This window comes from Brienomyrus brachyistius, chromosome 1 (assembly GCF_023856365.1).
Source record: "Brienomyrus brachyistius isolate T26 chromosome 1, BBRACH_0.4, whole genome shotgun sequence".
NCBI lineage: Eukaryota > Metazoa > Chordata > Actinopteri > Osteoglossiformes > Mormyridae > Brienomyrus > Brienomyrus brachyistius.
Window position 1 is genome coordinate 37682391 of NC_064533.1, and position 15252 is coordinate 37697642.

Genomic DNA, 15252 nt, shown 5'->3' on the forward strand with positions numbered 1-15252 from the left:
CATTTGTTTTAATTGCAAAGCCATGTGGGTATCAGCGGAGTCTGCAGGGAAACACCCATGACAAATAGAACTATCAGACAAGCTCTTCCTGCGTTCCTGTGGCAAGGCTGCCATACGCATCCATTCCTGTAGGTGCCATTTGACTCAGAGTGGTATTTCTCACTGTCACGTTAAACCCGGAGCAGTCTAACCGTTATTCGGATAGGATGTCCTGTGCCCCGTGATCTGCATTGTTTCCGGGAAAATCGGAGAAACCTGCAGTTTACAGAGACTTACAGATTTACAGAGACATGCACACTGAACATCCTGGTGTGATCAAGCCACATTTTGGTGAGAATAAGCTGTTCCCCCTAGATCAAGGCTGCACCCCTTGACTGTAACATAACAGTGTTGAACTGTCCCTCATGGCCGAATCAGCAGAGAGAAGCTGTATTATGGCTGTAGATGCTCCACATGTCCAATGTCCAGAGAGGGGATGCTTATTGTCCCATTATAGACATTCGTTCAAAATCCATTCAAAGAAATTGTTTGTCCATAGTTCAAGCAGTTAGTCGGTGGATTGTTCGTATGCTACAAGTGTCAAAATGAAACTTCCTCCTCGTTGATCCCTAATTCTTTACACCACAGAATATGACTCTGGTCAGTTAAATTGGATTTTTTATGGAGTCCTTCCTGACACGCAGTGCTGGACAGTGATTTAATAAAACCACATGATGGTCCATCTATGATCCCATCTTCCATTGCTAGGGCTGGACTAGCCATCTTGCCTGGCAAAATTCATTGTGGCCCTCGCCCCCCACACACTTGGCAGTATTTACTGTGGAGGAGCCAACGTCCAGAGCAGATTTTTAATCCAAGTCCAACCCTGTCGGCCATAGTGCTGATTCAGTACCAGGACACGGTCTGTCTGTGTTTATCCCAGAAGCTGCGTTTCAGTGTGTCTCAGTGGCCATGAGTGCGTCCCCGAGGCCATGATTGCATCTCGGAGGCCATGCGTGCATGTCAAGGGCTGTGAGTGTGTCTGAGGGCCATGCATGATGCACGCATCCTGGGAGCTCAGACATCTGTGGCTTCATGCTGGATCATGCTGGCAAGGGCCCACAGTGCAGTGCCCATCCCTCTTTCCTCACTCGGAAGGCTCGCCGCTTGGGAACAGTAGCATTTATCCCGCATGCTGCAGGCTGCAGTGTGAAGCTCTAGGAGCCCCTTGTTCTTAGATGTCAGTTTCTAGCAGCTAATCTGATGAAGAAAAAGTACGAGTCTCCCTATTCGCCCGGCTCCCCAGCAGCTGCTCGTTTATTTGCTGTGCTGTCGCGCAGTGGCGTTTCCAGAATGCACGTTATTGATGGCACAGCCATTAAAGCATTATTACAGCAGCCCCGCTGAGACCTGCCTGCTCTGCATGGAGACTGTAGTTTTAAATAGATCTTGTACTACCGAATATGTGGACACATGCTCCAGGAAGATGGACACACATTTACAGACAGGTGGCGCCAAACCCAGACGTGGATGGAGGAGGCTCCGTGTCTCACTTTGGGATCTGCTACACCTGCTCTACACCTGCTGAGGCACATTTAGCTTGCATGTGGCGTGCTGTTCCAAGGCTCAGAGAGTGCAGCAACCCCTGTCTGCTCTTCGCCTGCTAGACGGCCAGCATCACCATCATCACCATTGTCCTTTCTCCGTCTCCCACTAATACCATGTGAAGCCTTTCTAAAAGCTCCCCTTCTCTTCCTTGCGTTCTATTAAATTGTCTTTTTGTCTTTAATTCTTTACAGCTCAGTTTCACGTCTGTGATGTCACCCATTAATTGACTTCCTTTAATCTGTTTTGTGATTTTTATTGTTAATGGCATCAGGCCCCTGCCTTTCACAGACATGTATCTGTAACTTCTTTCTCAGTGCTGGCTGGTTATTGCATTAGAGTTTCAGAGTGTGTAATTTTTTTAATTAACCCGGTTTAATGAAGCAGCATCCTCAGCCTGTGGCTGTATGATAATAATCATCATCGTCATCATCACCATGTGCTCACCTGTGTCTCATGCTCTGAGGTTTTTGTCAGCTTAAAGGCCACCCAGGCTGTCTGTCTTGTCCGGTAGTGGTGGGGGGGGCGGGGAGGGTGGGGGGTGAGGCATCTCTGCTGGCAGGTACTTACCCAGGGTGCCACTGACAGATGGAAACACGCCTGGCCAGCCTGAGGGGGAGGGGGGACTGAGAGAAAGTCTGGGACAGAGAGACAGGAGACCCGAGAGTGTGCCGGGGGGGGGCTCAGACAAGACAGCCATGGTAGCCACCCCCTTTGGCTTCCTGCTTGACAGCAGCTATTTTACTAGTTGGTTTTTATTTTCTTCGGCCTTTTCTCCATGTTTAGTCCATCAGCAGAAAAGGCAGTTCTGATGGGCCAGACAGGCCTGTAGAACCAGCACCAGGGCATAGCAGGGCCCGAAGCTCAGGGGTTCTGTGAACATTCACATGTAGGAGTGCAGAGAACAGAACCTGAACAGGCCGATGCCAGAAGCTCCATCTCGCTCTACGGCCACCTTCTACCTGCCAGCCTTTGATTGGGTCTGAATGAAACCTGGGAGATTGGCGATGCCCTCAGACAGTACTGTGCTGGTTAAGTGGCAGTGGCTTTGTTGCTGTGCTCTTCTGTCCAGGGAGACGGGCAAGAGGGCTACAGGAGAAGGAAAGCTGCTGGAGATTAGTGCAGTGTGGCTGCACAGAGTGTACGACCAGGGCAGTACTGTCTGTGCTCTCTGTGTGTGTGGTCGTCTTTGTTTGTCTTTGTGTGTGTGTGTGTGTGTGTGTGTGTGTGTGTGTGTGTGTGTGTGTGTGTGTGAGCGCGCGTGCGCGTGTCTATGTGTGTCGGTCTGACTAAATTGGACAGAGCAGCTGTGAAATCAAATAAATTTTACCTTGAAATGCCAGCTATTAAATGATTAAATTATAAGGTATGTGTGCACAGGAGATGTTTTCATGTGAGACACGGTGAATAGTGTTGGTGGTTTTTCATGGTATAATGTTCTTTTTTAATCTATTTTTTTATATCCTTGGTAGCCACTTCACACAGCTGAATATTTTTATATCTCCGTTCTGGATGCACTGAGATTTAGAATGTGTACAGCTGGGGATTACAAAATATAACCACGCAGGTGGAAACGCGTCGTGTCGGCCATATTGCAATTGCTATGGTGCCACGTGTAAATGGATCTGGTCTGAAGCTGCAGGGAGATTATTAGAGCGTTTAAGGAGTGAAGCACATCACTATTGCTGACATTTCTGAGAACATTCTGGAAGGGATGGCCTCTCTCCCAGGAAAAGCTTGAGGTGCCTCAGCCAATCAGATGCAGAGTACTGGGGCCCCATTCAATAAGAAGGCTTCTTTGGAATAGCCTACAGCTTGTGTGAGGTGGAGGCTTCCTCTCTAAAGGCTGCTTCTGTCTCCTTTGGTTCCTTGTTTTTGGGTCAGTGGCATTAAATCAAACCCAGAGCTTCTATTCCATGTTTTGTGGACCCTTGTCTCTAACAGAGTGGCTCGTCTTCCCTAGACTTCAAAATAAGTTGTCTCTCTGTATTTCAACCAGGGCAGCATGCAGCCTGAATTCGCTGCTAAGCACAACTGCTAATGAGCTGGCCTTATGCATAGATCAGTTAGTGGGATTTGTTTTAAAGATCGCGATACACTTAAATAATGCTGGCTGTGATGTGTAAACTTGAGCCATGAGGATTTCTGAGGCCTGCCTCTGAGCTGCAGCCCAGGTAGTAAAGATGGGGCAGGATATGCACGAATGTCCAGGGTTTAAGGTTAGTGGGGGGCAAGAGGCAGCTGGCCTGGGGGTGAGGGAAGGACCCCCTCTCTTGACTGGGGGCAATGAGAGCTTAGCACTGCTGCAGACTCACAGAGGTCCAGTTGAATCCACAGAACACTTGCTGTGCATGGAAGTCAACACCAGCATTTGGGGGGTTGGATTGATGCTATCTCAAGAAAACCACCCCCCACCCTGGTCTAATAGAGCAGCGGAACACAAGCCTCAGTGACCTGCTGTATCTATCGATTATATACACAGATTGCTGGACCATATCCTTTTTATGACTGCAGTCTAATTAAATAGTGTAATATACCTGATTACTACTTTGAAAGACGTACGCTTGAAATAACTGCAATGAAAGACGTAATGGAGCTCAAATACAGTGACAACATTTAATGAAATTAGCTAAATATGACCATCTGACAAGTATATTTATGCGCCTTTGTGTACGCAAGCAACAGTCTGTGTACCTGCAATATAAGCATGTCAGAAGTGAGATTTCTTACATGAACAAGCTAAGTTATATCCATACGGAAAAGATGTTTAAAAATAACGTGACTTTGACGTGTTTTACCCAAGTTACACAAGATCTTTTTGTGATACTCATAAGAAATAAAGGCGTATACTGTAAACTTATTGTGTCAGTAGACATATATGTCCTTTATTCACGTAAAATACATGTGAATTTAATGCTGCCAGAAATTTTTATTCTATATACATGTATAATGCATAATACTGTAAGTGAATATTTTGTCAGTATTCATTTTTATACAGAATTCTCTGAATGTACTCAGTTGAATCATGGACAGTTGTTCCACACAACTAGAATGAGTATTTTGAAAAGGAAACATCCTTTTTCATCTGATCTATTCAATTTGAGTTAATGTCACACAATTTTCCTATGTCTAATTAAACCGACCAAGTGTGGAGAGATCATACATGTCTTTCATTACAATAATATTGAAGCAGTATAAAATTTTATTAAGAAACAGCAAACAATAGACATGTATTTCCTACATGTCCTAGAGCGATATCTTAACTCATTTGGTGAAATGTAAAGTTTATATGAAAGTTTTATATTTTTCCTTTATGCTTTTCCCTTGAGTGCCTTACATGTTAGGTGTGTATTTTTGCATGAATGTGGCCATAATCATACAAGAAGAAACACTTTCTTGTGGTGAACATATAAAGAATCTATTGACAAATATAATTGAAATAAGAAAAATGCTTGATAGCCTTCTATAGACCATGCTTTCATGTGGGTAGTACATGTTCTATTTTTATCACTTGTTCATTTAGTCTGTCTTTCTGTTCCATTTAATTACGCTGTTTAACCATTGTTATCCTGCACACAGTGCAGAACTAGCTTTTAGCATCTTAACGCTTTTACACATTAATTCAGACCTTTGGCTTTGAAGCAGTAAAACTCGGGGTATCAGGGTGATGCCCCTGATTAGTTAGGTGTGTGTTCCTCCCTTTTGAAGTCATAAAGTACGACTGTATTTCCTTAGGTAATTGAATGTGACCGTAATGAATGTATATGTGGGATAATTAAAAAACTCTGCATTCGCATCTCAAGTAACATGACGCCTTGATAGGCTGCGAGTTGCTGCCTCTAAATGTCCCCCACAATATGATTAAAAACCTGTTATTTTGATGTTGTGGGGACCATTTTTCAGGTTCCCACAAATATCTGTGAATGCAATCAAAAAACTAAAAATACCAAAAGGCATTTTGGTTACTTATGGTTAAGGTTAGGGCAGGAAGGTTAGGGGTTAAGGTCATCTTTTTGGGAATAGAGTCTTCCCCATAGAAATGGACTGCCGTGATGGACTGCCATCCCATCCAGGGAGTCCCCTACCTTGTGCCCTGTCTTTCCTGGGACCTGCTCCAGGCCCCCTGTGACCCTGTACTAAATAAATGGTTGCAGGATTGATGGATGCACATATCTAGTAGATAGACTCATAGCAGATTGCTGGATATCTGTGAGTGCTGTATGCAGGGTTATGCGTCTCCTTTGTAGATGAATCGTGGGATTCGTTCCTCCAACAAGTTCAAAATTGACTTTTTTCCCCCAGTAGTTTACAAAATTACCTTCTGTTCATGTTCATGTACATGTTCCTGATCATTTTGACTGAGGAACATTTTTTGAGTTAGTAATGCAGACATATTGTTCTGTTTTTAGCTAAAAGTGACTGTGGAACATTTTTTGAGTTAGTAATGCAGACATATTGTTCTGTTCTTAGCTAAAAGCTGTCCTAAATCAGATTGCTGCCTTGTTAATTCCCAAGATTATTCAGGCCACTGTTTTTAACTTGACCATGTTTCTGTCATTTAGCTTTATGTAGCCGCTTGCTTGTCAACATGACTGATTGCAGTGCCACCAATGTATTTTCTGTGTTTTGCCAAAGAATGATTGTTTGCTTATTATTTAGCCAAGCATTATTCGACTTGGCATAACCTGAAAATATTCGGTAAGATTAATAATCAATTTGCAGCTCACCATTTGGACATTGCGTATTCAGGCATTATGATTTTAATTATCTGAGAGGTGTTGGGTGAGAATTCTTAATAAGTGTGGCCCCTACACACAGGCCCATTTGCAATCTTTTCTGAGTGTCATTGATTACTGTTTGTCGAAAAAGATTCTAAGCCCAGTAAGTGGGGCTGTTGTACTCATACCATCCAGGAAAGGGGCAGGACAGTGAGGGGGGTGTCCTGGCTGACACGAGATCATAGCATCTTTAAACTCTGCCGCTACACAGACAGCATCGTCTAGGATAATTTCCATGACTCGTAGCAGACATCAGTTACCGTTAAAGCACGGCGCGAACAAGCAGTAAGGCTGTAGATGTGCCATGCCGATAAAGTGAAGTCGACAAGGCAGCAGCGTGACACAGAGTGTGATGAGCAGGCTTTTCGTTTCTGGGCTAAAGCGAGGCTTCCACTGTCAGGGTCTTCGCCGTGGACTGCTGGGAGTGAATGAGCGGCCTCACAGCACACACTCGTCAGGCTTACCCCACCAGCCGACACAGTCTGTTTGAAATGACAGACAGTCGGCGGTAATTAATAGATGCTTAGGGTGTCATTTGGAAAGCTTCTACTGTTTAAGTCAAATAGCTGTCACCGGCATGTAGTGCATAGAGGAAAACGCGAGGAGTGAAAATGGGCAGAACCTTATTTGGTGCTGTGAGGTTTCCTTCTTTCGTAAAGTGCCGCTGTGCTTGTGTACCACACTGGGTGAGCTACCTTAAAGCCTGTGTATTTTTCGAGGGTATAAGTAAGTTCGTCTGCCCCTTGTATCTACAACATTTCTTGCACTTGTTTAACAGTCATTATCCGCTTGTAGATCTAAGGGCTTAACTCTAAAGGTCAGATATTTCTGTAAGGGCATTCCTGCATTTGTTTGAAGGATGTCCACTGTGGCTCTGTGTTGAATTATTCAGGTTCTCAGGTGATAAAAAGACCCAATTAAGAGCGCTGGCTTTGAAAACTGCAGAAGTGAGGTGCAGTTAGGTTTCTGACAGCGGAAGGCCATCTTCTGAGCTTCACGGTTACTCAGCTGGATACTGGCTGAAGGCTGTGACATCAGGGAGCCACCGGGGATCTGCCGTAATCATGCCGCCACGAGAGCAGGCTTGCAAAATGACTGCCGTATCCATGCAGCTCTCCCCATGTTTTTTAAGCCTTCTTTTCACTTGCAATTTCTGTGTATATGATGCTGTAACATGAAAGACTGACATCGGTGTTTTGATGTTCAACAGATTGCCAACACTGGCAGGCCTGACAGTTATAAGAACTTTTCATAAATCAGTCATTTCGCGTTACCTTTGCTTGAACAATATTTGAAGCCATATTTTTGCAAAGATGGAATCCATTAGTAAATAGTTAACCCTGACATTAAGGTGCCTGGGCATTAGGAACCGAAATAAAATGGTATTTATCACACTGCATTTTCTTTCTATAGCGGCAACACTGAGGTGATCCCTAGCTGTCTGAGTAAGACAAGCAAGCTGTTGGACTTTATGTAAAGATCACTATCCTAATGTGAAATGTATCTATATATAAAATAGGCCATAAATTCAGAGAATAGACAGATAAAGACTTACATTAGATCTAGGTATTAAAGGGAGCCCCGTCTTTAAGCCGTGAGTAATGTGTTTCCTACCGATAAGACCTTTTCTCACTGAATAAACATAAGTCCAGCTCATAAGATTTAGATGCCGAATGAGATAAGGAGAGCAGGATAAGTGACATTATTTGTGATTTTCTCTATTCACTTTAATTTCCTTACATGTTAAAACCAGAAGACATTAATAAACCTCATACTTCATGAATATGAATGGAGGCACATATCACCAAATCACCTGGCCAGTGCAGCCTTTGGCATCGGGGAGGGCAGCACTGAGTGGTTTGATAAGGCAGGTACCCCAACCAGCTAAGCCAGGGCATGTGTCACTCCTGCCCGCGTGGTGCTGACGATGTAGTTTGCGGGAGCAGCGTCTGCCACCAATTGAGGAGCAGAAGCAGCATTTATGAGCTCGCGGGGGTAAGAGAGAGTGGGGGGTGGCCAATCTGTCTGCAAGAGAACCTGAGTGCCGTGGGCCCACAGGTGCTCTCCTTGCTCCGACCCTGATGGTGGTTGCTCCTGAGGGGCCCTGGGCCCGGCGGCGTCTGTCTCGGCCCATCTGGACTGCAGCCTGGGAGCACGTCAGGACATGGCCTTGTGTCACCATGGCGACTGGTGTGCACCGGCGGTCTCAGTCAGAGCCCGGTGCGACAGCCACGGGCAATGACTTGGCCGCACATCTGGAGCTCCATGCGGCATTGTTTACACTCCCATCGCAAGGAGGCGGCGTGAGACAGCGCCAGTGAGACAGTGGGGCTGTTAGGCAAGCGCAGTTCTGCTGCAGGCCTGATGAGACAAAGCTACTCCAAGGCAGAGGATGAATCACAGGCATGCAGATGTGCACAGTGAATAAAGACCCAGCTTTATGTCATTTATTAAAGATAGAAGCAGTCACAGCATGCAAAGGAGCAGGTGATGCAGAGGGCCAGAAGGGGGGGGGGCAGTTACCCCCATCACACTTACAGAGGGGGACCAGAGGGAACAGTTAGTTTCCGTAACTTTCCCAGAGTGCACTGCTTTGAGGTTTCATTTTGCCATAACTTCGCAGTCACTCAGGAAGCCAGTATTTTTAAAAACTAAACCACATTTCGTGGTCCTTTACCTTAAATACGGTGTGTACTGCAGTGACGTTCATCAGATCCTGAGGACTGTGACTCAACGTTGTTTTTTTTGCCTTGTTTTTTTTTTTTAAGAGAATCTGCTCAACCTGCCCGAGCCCAGTGATTAAATACACTGTTATATCACACAAGCTGAACTGGACTCTTTTTCCGTTTTTCTTCAAATATCACTTATGGTATGGGTTCCTGATATTTATACCCTGGATTAAAAGGTTAGGAGAGGAGTTTGGGTGGAGTATGCTGGAATATGCTGAAGTGTGGAGTTTGGTAAAGGAAGCCAAATCAGAGATCCACCTTCATGAAGCTTCTTCGCCAGGTGTTTAGCGTAGCTTTAGCAGGAACTTTCATCCACTTTTGCCCCTTGACATAGATTAATATAGAGTTTTTATCAGCAATCCTTCCTTTGGCATAGACAATTTCCTTTCATCTAATGACTGTCCTATTTTAAGGATTGACTCATTAATGGAAATGGAGTTGATTAATTGCCTAAGAGGTAGTGATGGATGCTTTTTCTTTTTCGAAAAGTTCTTTGAGGGAAGGGGATACTGTTTCATCAGACCCCCCCATCACTTGCTCATTGACTTTTCCATTCCCACATATTAGTGCCCCAAGGACTAATCACTGAAGTTCATTCATGGAGCCGTTTTCTTGAGTTGTGGAGAAAAACGTGACCTTAGCATTACCTTAATTTAAAAACACCCCGCTGTACAGCTTCTTCTTGATATCCTTGAGAATTTAAATTCTAATTGGAAGCTCCTATAACAGCACTTGTAATGTAGTTTTAGTCAATTATTGCCTATTAAGATAATTTCCAGCTCATTAATTACTGCTACATGGTAAGTTAAAATTGTATAAACACAAAGGGGTTTGACCCATAACACACTAACACTGTGTATACGGAAGCTGATCATGGTGAGGTTGACTCTGAGAACACTGAAATTGAGCACGATAACTTTGAGCACGTTGAAGCCATGCACAGAGACTCTGAGCTCCATAAAGCTGAAGAGAGAGACCTCGAGCACACTGAAGCCAAAGAGAGTTACTCCGAGCACACTGAAGCTGAGCAGAGTGAATGAACATGCTGAAGTTGAGCACGGTGATTTGGAGTACACTGAAGCTGAGCAGGGTGAAGAGAGAGACCTCGAGCACACTGAAGGTAAGCATGGTGACTTAGCATGCTGAAGCTGAGCACACTGAAGCTGAGCATGGTGTGGTTGAACACACTGATGCTGAGCACAGTAAATGAGCACACTGAAGCAGAGCATGCTGACCCTGAGAGTGCTCGCCAGCCAGTTAGCCTGTGGAAAGCTGTGTAAGTTACCTTAATGCAATAATTCCACTTGTAAAAGATAACAGATATGGGGGGTGGAGGGCATATCTGTCCCTCATATTGCATTTATATGTGTCTGAAAAGCCGAATCGAGGAAAATTATAGTTCTGGAAGAGGCGCATCAGAACCCTAGGTTGGCGTAATGGATCCTCGAAATGCTGTAATTAAGATGTGCGGGGGTGTGAAGCCCCCATGCTCTTTTTCATTTTTTCTCTGTTTTGCAAAAGACAAATATTTCAGTTATTAAAAGGAACATGCTGTTCCCTTAGCAATGAAAACGATTTACGCTGCTCCTTCAGAAAAAGCAGTAGAATCAAATTGCACTTTATTGCTTGACGAAGAAGACTTATGCCAGCCTCTGTTTTTGGAGTGATCCAGAGGCAGTCAGGTGCTGCTTCTCCATCATGGGGCAGGCCTGTCCCACTGTGATCTGCCCTTAATGAAGCTCTTAAGATCACAAAATGCAGGATGATTTGTTCCTGCACAGAAATCGGCACTGGCACGAGAATCTCATTCTTTCCTTTAATTACTCCTGAGGATGAGGGCAAATGAGTATCGATTCTTATGGAGCGGCGGGGGTCACACTCTGCCACCCAGCCAGAACGTCTCATCACATTTCCAAATGACCATTTAAGGAAAACAAGATGAAGTGTCCCCTTTACAGGGCCCCATTTAGGACGTGCCGCCTTCAGCCTCGCCGGCCTGCCCTGGCCCGTGTCACCCTCAGTTTCTACCTTCCTGGAACAGTTGTCAGCTTCTGAGAGGGCTGAAGTCCAAACCGTCGCAGGCTCTCATGGACGGGGAATCCTTCTGGCCCCCGTTCCATGACTGATGGTTTTAATTACCCATTAAGTACACCTGGCCAGGAAGCGGCGCTCAGCGGGTGTGCGTGATGGATTGGATACGAGCTATGATCAGAGCAGCTGCTGTTTCACCGTGAACAGAAAAGGGCTCCACTTAAGGTCTGTGGTGGAAGGGAGCAGAGTTTTAGTACCCAAACTCATTTGACTTTCTTCTTTTAAAATAGAGCAGATTTCTCTTGTTTTTCTTACCAAAAATTTATGCGCATGTATTAAGGAGACCTTCAAGACTGAGGCAAAGCATTATAGTGTGTGATCAGTTGAAAATTTGGTCCGTTTTGTAAAGGGATATGTGACTGCAAATAACTGGTCAGCACATTGGAGTTGGCAGGCCTCAGTGCAGAGGTGCTAATGCATTGCTAACTATCGTAGCCCACAATCCTTAGTGTATGTTGCCTTCAAAGGAAATTCAGTCTATCAGCTTGAGCTTTCAGGTAATATTAATCACTCTATTTTTTAAAGAAACACAATCGGCATCTCTCCTCAATGTCAGCTGAAACACCGACTGTTCCCTTTAGTGGCGGTGAGATGGGTTTTTGAGTGTAGCTGTTTCACATTTCTGTAGGGGGATATTAAAATCCCCCTTGAAAAGTTACACTCTGGATTTTGGGAAGTTACAGGAGCATAAATGGGAGCTTTGTGAGGACAAAAAAGCCACAACCCAAATTAGAAAAAGGACACTAATAGACGAAGCTGCCAGATCTCCACCTACCCTTTCACACAAGGACGCTTGGAGCCTGAACAGGATCTTGCTTGGGTTCCGGGTTGTGCTGGCAGTGCTCTGCATCTTACACACTGGATATTTGATGTGTGAAATTTTGAACCTGGAACCCCATAGCTGCTGTGTAATTGTATTTTTTAAAATCACGAGTATCTTGGGATGGGCCCTAATCACAAGACTCTATAATGTCTATCTTTCTGTTTGTCTGTATGCCTGCCTGCCTGTCTGTCTGCAATACAAGGATTTAAAATTTCTCTGGGTGCATATGAGTGTGCATAGTATTGGTGTATCATGCATAATATATCATACGTTCTGGGTGTGACATTGTGTATTTCGATTATTAGAGTCTTCTCATGTAGTATTTTACATTTTGAGTGAGGACCTTTCAAAGCTTTGTTGGCTGGAGGAATTATTTAGGCCTGATTCTACTCCTATTTCACCATATTTCAAAAAGCACTTATACAGGTAGTGAATAGGCACAGCAGTAAATCACATGATAAATGGCCCATTGAACAAACTACTACAACAACGTTTAGCTGCTGAGCTGATGTTTTCATCCAAAGCAGCTTAGTCTGCTCTCTTACACAGCTGGGTACCTCAGAAGAGCCATTTAGGCTGAACACCTTGCACAAGTATGCTACCATAACTGCTACCATGGCAGCCCTTGGGTCATGGGGTTGGCATTTAACCTGCTGCACTGTGCAGTGCCATTTGGTGCTGTGGTGTTTTTGAGGTGTCTTAGAATTGTAGCTTAAATGATCCCCTGAATGTGAAGGAAGAAGCTTAGATCTGGATTTATCAAGATCATATCAGACTCTGTTCAAAAGCAGAAGAAACAAAATGATGTACGTCTTGAATCTGTCCAGGTTGTTTAATCAAAGACGGGTTAATGAGCAAGTGCCTGTATGAGAAGGAAACCTTTTCGTTATGCCCCCAAAACAGTTTTGTATAAAACTCCTATAAGCATATTGGGCTTAGTTTTACATTCTTGGTATGGCTGAATCGCCCATTATTTGAAAATGCTTAGTAGGCTCGAAACGAAACTTTTAGACAAAAGTTTGTTTTTCATGTCTGGCTTTTATTTTGTGCCAGGGATTGTTTCGGTAGCTAAGGGCTGCATCTATTTCCTTACAGTGGGTTTGGTGATTAGAAATGACTGCTGCTCATTGCTGATCTGAAGTTACCAGCTTTGGCTCATTTTGGGCATGAATTCCCAGCACCCTCATAAAGAGTGATTGGTATGAAAAGCAGAGAATCACAGCACTGTAGTTGCTCTTGATAATGAGGGGTTGTCCTCCCATATCTCAGGCGAGCTGAACCTACAGCACTTTGCCTGATTTTCTGTCTTCTATATCTTTTGTGGTATATTGCTCTTCTAATGCAGCATAAATGTAACAGCGTTGGCGGACAAACACTGAAGTTTAAAGGCAAAGGCTGAAGTGGTGTTTTAACACACGAATGCTTCTCAGAGCAGCTTTACGTGCTGTTTACAGTGTATCGTATGGGTTAGCACCTCATTTAGCACTTACCTGACTGAACTGATTTTTTTTAAGGAGTTAATGGAAACCTTAAGGGGACAAAAGCTAATTGAAAATTGCATGCAGGTCAAGCACACTTAACGAGTTTATATTAGTTCACTTTAGCTAGTGCTTATGAATTTCAGAATGGTTGATTGCCAGGTCCAACCAGTCTGCCTAGTAACTGACAGCTTCTTTTTATCTAATCGGACGGCATTCACCCTCGTCGAGCGGTGGCCTGAGAGAGGGAAAGTTACTGTCCAGAATTGTGGCAAAGTTTCTCAAGAAGAACCTGGAAATAAGAAGCAGGGTCCAGAGTCCATGGTCAAACAACAGACATGGATACTCCTACCTACTGGTGTTATGGTCCCAAAATACTCCAGTGGTGTGATGGCAAAGAGATTTTTGTGAAGAGAAAAAAACAGGAATTAGAAATAATAATTACATAACATTATATAACATTTAGAAGTTTACCTACAATGAACAGACTGTTTGGTATTACAGCATGACCCCTCAGGGGACGGATGTCTGGTGTCCCTTGGCAGTAACACCCAAATCCTGCAGTCTGTGAGAGCAGGTTGGCTCTGCCCATTCAACACACACGCTCCAGCAGACCAGGTCCCGCTTTGTTTATTTACCGCTCCAGTCACTGGGTGTTCCCCCCTCCGCGGCCTTTGAAAGCTCCAGCTTCTCCGGGCAGCCAGCCGGCAGGTCGCCTGTAGCGCAGGGGAGATTCTTTGCCGGTACTGTCTGCAGCCGGTGCCACATGCTTGCGGTCGGCCTCCTCCCGCATTTCCACGCCAGCTTATCAGCAACTCGGCAGCTGGTTCTCTCTCCCAGCATGAGTCGATCACCTGAGCCGGTGGACTTGCCAGACACAGGCGTGGGGGGCGGGACCTTGAGATGCCAAAATAACCTGCACGCTGGGGAGGAAGGCAGGGAACGGACAGGGGTGTGAAGTATTAAGGTGTGCAGCGTCGCGGCAGCAACCTCCCTCGGAGTCTCAGCGTCAGTGGTAAGCATCGACACCCTGGAATCGATAACACCGGCCTGTTCTGTTTGCAATTATAAACCTAATGAGACATTAATTAGCAGGACAGAAGTTGTTATTGCTCCTTGGCTGCTTTAGTGGGCTCCGGGTGAATATTTAGAAGAAAAAATTCAATCAGTACCGATAATACAAATTTAATCTTCTCTGTTAAATATTTGTTCTTTCTCTGCTATGAATAATAACATGGAGGCTGGCCTGATATTGAATTTTGGTACTAAGAAATGAAAAACTCGAAAATGAAAAGCATCAGTGTAATTCCCCATTATAAACCATTCCATACATTTTAAGCATGAATGCAAAATATATGTGTGTGCCTCATGTTGTCTCTAACAAATAACCCTTACCTGTTTAATTCGTGAAATGCCATTTGGTTGATTGAAACATTAATCATTTAACAATTTAATCGTTTCTATACTCAGCATCTGTCCCATGGTAATTCATCAGCAGCATCTTGCTGATGTTCTTTAGGTGTTTGTGCTGTTTGTATTTCAGTGTCACGTCAAAATCGTACAATTTGTGAACTGCTCTGTCTGAATGACTTAACTGAAGCAGGTTTATGATGATGGGCACACGGAACCCGAGTTAAATTGGGCTTGACAGCATATGCTAGAGGTGCCAGTCTTCTGCTTTACTGGACGAGGCACTTTGAGGGGTCTCACCTGCCAGGCTGTCTGCATATCAGGCAGCAGATCTTGTTAAAGGGTCGGCGCTGTGTGTA

The 15252-nt window shown here is 44.5% G+C and overlaps 1 protein-coding gene across 1 annotated transcript in view; it reads left to right on the forward strand.

The window, feature by feature from the left end:
* Nucleotides 1-15252, forward strand: part of LOC125750984 (ephrin type-A receptor 6-like) — a 150342-nt gene that overhangs the window by 108864 nt on the left and 26226 nt on the right. The gene's annotated exons all lie outside the window — the stretch shown is intronic.